Consider the following 6,969-nt stretch of genomic DNA (forward strand, 5'->3'; position numbering starts at 1 on the left):
CCCGTGGTGCGTGGTACTTGAAATCAGTTCTGCGGCTATGTCCCACCGTGCGTGTTACTTGAGTCGCTTCAGCGGCTAAGTCCGAAAATTTCCAAAATGCAGAAAAATATTCATAATTGAAGAAAGTTGGCCTTGCTGTGCATAGTAATGCCGTTAATTGACTAAAAATAAATTTCCGCTGTGTTAGCTGGGCCTTACTTGGACGGTACGAATTCTGCGGCTATGTCCCGTGGTGCGTGGTACTTGAAACCAGTTCTGCGGCTATGTCCGACCGTGCGTGTTAGTTGAGTCGCTTCAGCGGCTAAGTCCAAAAAATTTCCAAAATGCAGAAAAATACACATAATTGAAGAAAATTGGGCTTGCTGTGCATAGTAATGCCGTTAATTGACTAAAAATAAATTTCCGCTGTGTTAGCTGGGCCTTACTTGGACGGTACGAATTCTGCGGCTATGTCCCGTGGTGCGTGGTACTTGAAACCAGTTCTGCGGCTATGTCCGACCGTGCGTGTTAGTTGAGTCGCTTCAGCGGCTAAGTCCAAAAAATTTCCAAAATGCAGAAAAATACACATAATTGAAGAAAATTGGGCTTGCTGTGCATAGTAATGCCGTTAATTGACTAAAAATAAATTTCCGCTGTGTTAGGTGGGCCTTACTTGGACGGTACGAATTCTGCGGCTATGTCCCGTGGTGCGTGGTACTTGAAACCAGTTCTGCGGCTATGTCCCACCGTGCGTGTTACTTGAGTCGCTTCAGCGGCTAAGTCCGAAAATTTCCAAAATGCAGAAAAATATACATAATTGAAGAAAGTTGGCCTTGCTGTGCTTAATAATATCGTTAATAGATTAAAAATAAATTTCCGCTGTGTTAGCTGGGCCTTACTTGGACGGTACGAATTCTGCGGCTATGTCCCGTGGTGCGTGGTACTTGAAACCAGTTCTGCGGCTATGTCCGACCGTGCGTGTTAGTTGAGTCGCTTCAGCGGCTAAGTCCAAAAAATTTCCAAAATGCAGAAAAATACACATAATTGAAGAAAATTGGGCTTGCTGTGCTTAATAAAATCGTTAATAGATTAAAAATAAATTACCGCTGTGTTAGGTGGGCCTTACTTGGACGGTACGAATTCTGCGGCTATGTCCCGTGGTGCGTGGTACTTGAAATCAGTTCTGCGGCTATGTCCCACCGTGCGTGTTACTTGAGTCGCTTCAGCGGCTAAGTCCGAAAATTTCCAAAATGCAGAAAAATATTCATAATTGAAGAAAGTTGGCCTTGCTGTGCATAGTAATGCCGTTAATTGACTAAAAATAAATTTCCGCTGTGTTAGCTGGGCCTTACTTGGACGGTACGAATTCTGCGGCTATGTCCCGTGGTGCGTGGTACTTGAAACCAGTTCTGCGGCTATGTCCGACCGTGCGTGTTAGTTGAGTCGCTTCAGCGGCTAAGTCCAAAAAATTTCCAAAATGCAGAAAAATACACATAATTGAAGAAAATTGGGCTTGCTGTGCATAGTAATGCCGTTAATTGACTAAAAATAAATTTCCGCTGTGTTAGCTGGGCCTTACTTGGACGGTACGAATTCTGCGGCTATGTCCCGTGGTGCGTGGTACTTGAAACCAGTTCTGCGGCTATGTCCGACCGTGCGTGTTAGTTGAGTCGCTTCAGCGGCTAAGTCCAAAAAATTTCCAAAATGCAGAAAAATACACATAATTGAAGAAAATTGGGCTTGCTGTGCATAGTAATGCCGTTAATTGACTAAAAATAAATTTCCGCTGTGTTAGGTGGGCCTTACTTGGACGGTACGAATTCTGCGGCTATGTCCCGTGGTGCGTGGTACTTGAAACCAGTTCTGCGGCTATGTCCCACCGTGCGTGTTACTTGAGTCGCTTCAGCGGCTAAGTCCGAAAATTTCCAAAATGCAGAAAAATATACATAATTGAAGAAAGTTGGCCTTGCTGTGCTTAATAATATCGTTAATAGATTAAAAATAAATTTCCGCTGTGTTAGCTGGGCCTTACTTGGACGGTACGAATTCTGCGGCTATGTCCCGTGGTGCGTGGTACTTGAAACCAGTTCTGCGGCTATGTCCGACCGTGCGTGTTAGTTGAGTCGCTTCAGCGGCTAAGTCCAAAAAATTTCCAAAATGCAGAAAAATACACATAATTGAAGAAAATTGGGCTTGCTGTGCTTAATAAAATCGTTAATAGATTAAAAATAAATTACCGCTGTGTTAGGTGGGCCTTACTTGGACGGTACGAATTCTGCGGCTATGTCCCGTGGTGCGTGGTACTTGAAACCAGTTCTGCGGCTATGTCCGACCGTGCGTGTTAGTTGAGTCGCTTCAGCGGCTAAGTCCAAAAAATTTCCAAAATGCAGAAAAATACACATAATTGAAGAAAATTGGGCTTGCTGTGCATAGTAATGCCGTTAATTGACTAAAAATAAATTTCCGCTGTGTTAGGTGGGCCTTACTTGGACGGTACGAATTCTGCGGCTATGTCCCGTGGTGCGTGGTACTTGAAACCAGTTCTGCGGCTATGTCCCACCGTGCGTGTTACTTGAGTCGCTTCAGCGGCTAAGTCCGAAAATTTCCAAAATGCAGAAAAATATACATAATTGAAGAAAGTTGGCCTTGCTGTGCTTAATAATATCGTTAATAGATTAAAAATAAATTTCCGCTGTGTTAGCTGGGCCTTACTTGGACGGTACGAATTCTGCGGCTATGTCCCGTGGTGCGTGGTACTTGAAACCAGTTCTGCGGCTATGTCCGACCGTGCGTGTTAGTTGAGTCGCTTCAGCGGCTAAGTCCAAAAAATTTCCAAAATGCAGAAAAATACACATAATTGAAGAAAATTGGGCTTGCTGTGCTTAATAAAATCGTTAATAGATTAAAAATAAATTACCGCTGTGTTAGGTGGGCCTTACTTGGACGGTACGAATTCTGCGGCTATGTCCCGTGGTGCGTGGTACTTGAAACCAGTTCTGCGGCTATGTCCGACCGTGCGTGTTAGTTGAGTCGCTTCAGCGGCTAAGTCCAAAAAATTTCCAAAATGCAGAAAAATACACATAATTGAAGAAAATTGGGCTTGCTGTGCATAGTAATGCCGTTAATTGACTAAAAATAAATTTCCGCTGTGTTAGCTGGGCCTTACTTGGACGGTACGAATTCTGCGGCTATGTCCCGTGGTGCGTGGTACTTGAAACCAGTTCTGCGGCTATGTCCGACCGTGCGTGTTAGTTGAGTCGCTTCAGCGGCTAAGTCCGAAAATTTCCAAAATGCAGAAAAATATTCATAATTGAAGAAAGTTGGCCTTGCTGTGCATAGTAATGCCGTTAATTGACTAAAAATAAATTTCCGCTGTGTTAGCTGGGCCTTACTTGGACGGTACGAATTCTGCGGCTATGTCCCGTGGTGCGTGGTACTTGAAACCAGTTCTGCGGCTATGTCCGACCGTGCGTGTTAGTTGAGTCGCTTCAGCGGCTAAGTCCAAAAAATTTCCAAAATGCAGAAAAATACACATAATTGAAGAAAATTGGGCTTGCTGTGCATAGTAATGCCGTTAATTGACTAAAAATAAATTTCCGCTGTGTTAGGTGGGCCTTACTTGGACGGTACGAATTCTGCGGCTATGTCCCGTGGTGCGTGGTACTTGAAACCAGTTCTGCGGCTATGTCCCACCGTGCGTGTTACTTGAGTCGCTTCAGCGGCTAAGTCCGAAAATTTCCAAAATGCAGAAAAATATACATAATTGAAGAAAGTTGGCCTTGCTGTGCTTAATAATATCGTTAATAGATTAAAAATAAATTTCCGCTGTGTTAGGTGGGCCTTACTTGGACGGTACGAATTCTGCGGCTATGTCCCGTGGTGCGTGGTACTTGAAACCAGTTCTGCGGCTATGTCCGACCGTGCGTGTTAGTTGAGTCGCTTCAGCGGCTAAGTCCAAAAAATTTCCAAAATGCAGAAAAATACACATAATTGAAGAAAATTGGGCTTGCTGTGCATAGTAATGCCGTTAATTGACTAAAAATAAATTTCCGCTGTGTTAGCTGGGCCTTACTTGGACGGTACGAATTCTGCGGCTATGTCCCGTGGTGCGTGGTACTTGAAACCAGTTCTGCGGCTATGTCCGACCGTGCGTGTTAGTTGAGTCGCTTCAGCGGCTAAGTCCAAAAAATTTCCAAAATGCAGAAAAATACACATAATTGAAGAAAATTGGGCTTGCTGTGCATAGTAATGCCGTTAATTGACTAAAAATAAATTTCCGCTGTGTTAGCTGGGCCTTACTTGGACGGTACGAATTCTGCGGCTATGTCCCGTGGTGCGTGGTACTTGAAACCAGTTCTGCGGCTATGTCCCACCGTGCGTGTTACTTGAGTCGCTTCAGCGGCTAAGTCCGAAAATTTCCAAAATGCAGAAAAATATACATAATTGAAGAAAGTTGGCCTTGCTGTGCTTAATAATATCGTTAATAGATTAAAAATAAATTTCCGCTGTGTTAGGTGGGCCTTACTTGGACGGTACGAATTCTGCGGCTATGTCCCGTGGTGCGTGGTACTTGAAACCAGTTCTGCGGCTATGTCCGACCGTGCGTGTTAGTTGAGTCGCTTCAGCGGCTAAGTCCAAAAAATTTCCAAAATGCAGAAAAATACACATAATTGAAGAAAATTGGGCTTGCTGTGCATAGTAATGCCGTTAATTGACTAAAAATAAATTTCCGCTGTGTTAGCTGGGCCTTACTTGGACGGTACGAATTCTGCGGCTATGTCCCGTGGTGCGTGGTACTTGAAACCAGTTCTGCGGCTATGTCCCACCGTGCGTGTTACTTGAGTCGCTTCAGCGGCTAAGTCCGAAAATTTCTAAAGTGCAGAAAAATATTAAATAAAGCGGTTATATAAGTAAGTATGTGTATGTATTCTAACATATACAAAATTTAGTATGATCGGAAATGATTAAGGAAGAGAAAAACTTAATTAAAATTTCTGGCGGCAGCCGAAGGGCCATCCGCCGGTGTCCGCGGCTCTGCCTCTTCCGTGACTGACGAATGCTGAGATAAGGGGGGTCCAGACTATAGTATATGAGCTTGGCGAGCGAGGCTCTCCTCGAGCAGGGGGAAGTCTGAGATTGGACTACCGGCCGCCGGGGACACTGTCGCCGGCAGGCCATTCGCGCTTCCGCCCCGCGTTGGCTGAGGCAGTTTAGGGCAAGAGTGGCACAAGTGCACCGACCGCCGTGTCCTTTGGGGTCGGCGCCCGTCACCCCGCTCAGTGGCCGGCGAAGACCGGCCGAGTCTCGGGTTCGAGTCGGCACAGGACACTGAGTGCAAGAGTGACACAAGTAACGGCGTTCACGGGCGGCCTCTGGGAGATTGCCCTCAGTACCACCGGGCAACGCGGGGGACTGCAGGCCTCGACCCGCGCCGCTCGATCCCCGTTTAGGGCAAGAGTGGCACAAGTGCACCGACCGCCGTGTCCTTTGGGGTCGGCGCCCGTCACCCCGCTCAGTGGCCGGCGAAGACTGGTCGAGTCTCGGGTTCGAGTCGGCACTCGAGCCTGAGTGCAAGAGTGGCACAAGTGATGGTCTTCACGGGCGGCCTCTGGGAAGCTGCCCCTAGTACCAGCGGACAACAGCGAGGGACTGCAGGCCTCGGCCCGCGCTACTTGCGACCGTTTAGGGCAAGAGGGGCACAAGTGTATCGACCGCCGTGTAATTTGTGGTCAACCCGCGCTGTTGCCTGCGAAGACCGGCCGAGTCTCGGGTTCGAGTCGGCACAGGGCACTGAGTGCAAGAGTGACACAAGTAACGGCCTTCACGGGCGGCCTCTGGGAGATTGCCCTCAGTACCACCGGGCAACGCGGGGGACTGCAGGCCTCGTCCCGCGCCGCTCGATCCCCGTTTAGGGCAAGAGTGGCACATGTGCACCGATCGCCGTCTTCAACGGGGTCGGCGCCCGTCAACCCGCGCAGTGGCCGGCGGAGGCTCCGGTTCGAGTCGGCACTCGATTCCGAGTGCAAGAGTGGCACACGTGACGGCCTTCACGGGCGGCCTCTGGGAAGCTGCACTTAGTACCAGCGGACAACCGCGGGGGAATGCTTTCCTCGGCCCGGTGTACTTGCAACCGTTTAGTGCAAGTGGGGCACAAATGCACCGACCGCCGAGTCCATCGGGGTTGGCGCACGTCAACACGCGCGGTGTCCGGCGGAGGCTCGGGCTCGAGTCGGCCCTCGACTACGAGTGCAAGAGTGGCACATGTGACGGCCTTTACAGGTGGCTTCTGTGAGCCGGCCCTTAGTACCAGCGTGCATCCGCGGGAGACTGAAGACCTCTCCCCGCGCTGCTCGAACCCCGTTTAGGGCAAGAGGGGCACATGTGCACCGATCGCCGTCTTCATCGGGGACGGCGCCCGTCAACCCACGCAGTGGCCGGCGGAGGCTCCGGTTCGAGTCGGCACTCGATTCCGAGTGCAAGAGCGGCACACGTGACGGCCTTCACGGGCGGCCTCTGGGAAGCTGCACTTAGAACCAGCGCGCATCCGCCGGGGGACTGCTGGCCTCGGCCCGCTCTACTTGCAACCGTTTAGGGCAAGTGGAGCACAAGTGCACCGACCGCCGTGTCCATCGGGGTTGGCGCACGTCATCACGCGCGGTGTCCGGCGGAGACTCGGGCTCGAGTCGGCACTCATCTACGAGTGCAAGAGTGGCACATGTGAAGGCCTTAACGGGCGGCCTCTGGGAAGCTGCACTTAGAACGAGCGCGCATCCGCCGGGGACTGAATTCCTCTCCCCGCGCTGCTCGAACCCCGTTTAGGGCATGGGGGGCACATGTGCACCGATCGCCGTCTTCATCGGGGTCGGCGCCCGTCAACCCACGCAGTGGCCGGCGGAGGCTCCGGTTCGAGTCGGCACTCGATTCCGAGTGCAAGAGTGGCACAAGTGATGGCCTTCACGGGCGGCCTCTCGGAAGCTGCACTTAGAACGA

Source organism: Zootermopsis nevadensis, unplaced genomic scaffold, assembly GCF_977971745.1.
Source record: "Zootermopsis nevadensis isolate Lab colony 2312 unplaced genomic scaffold, Znev_1.0 Znev_ptg000037l, whole genome shotgun sequence".
NCBI lineage: Eukaryota > Metazoa > Arthropoda > Insecta > Blattodea > Termopsidae > Zootermopsis > Zootermopsis nevadensis.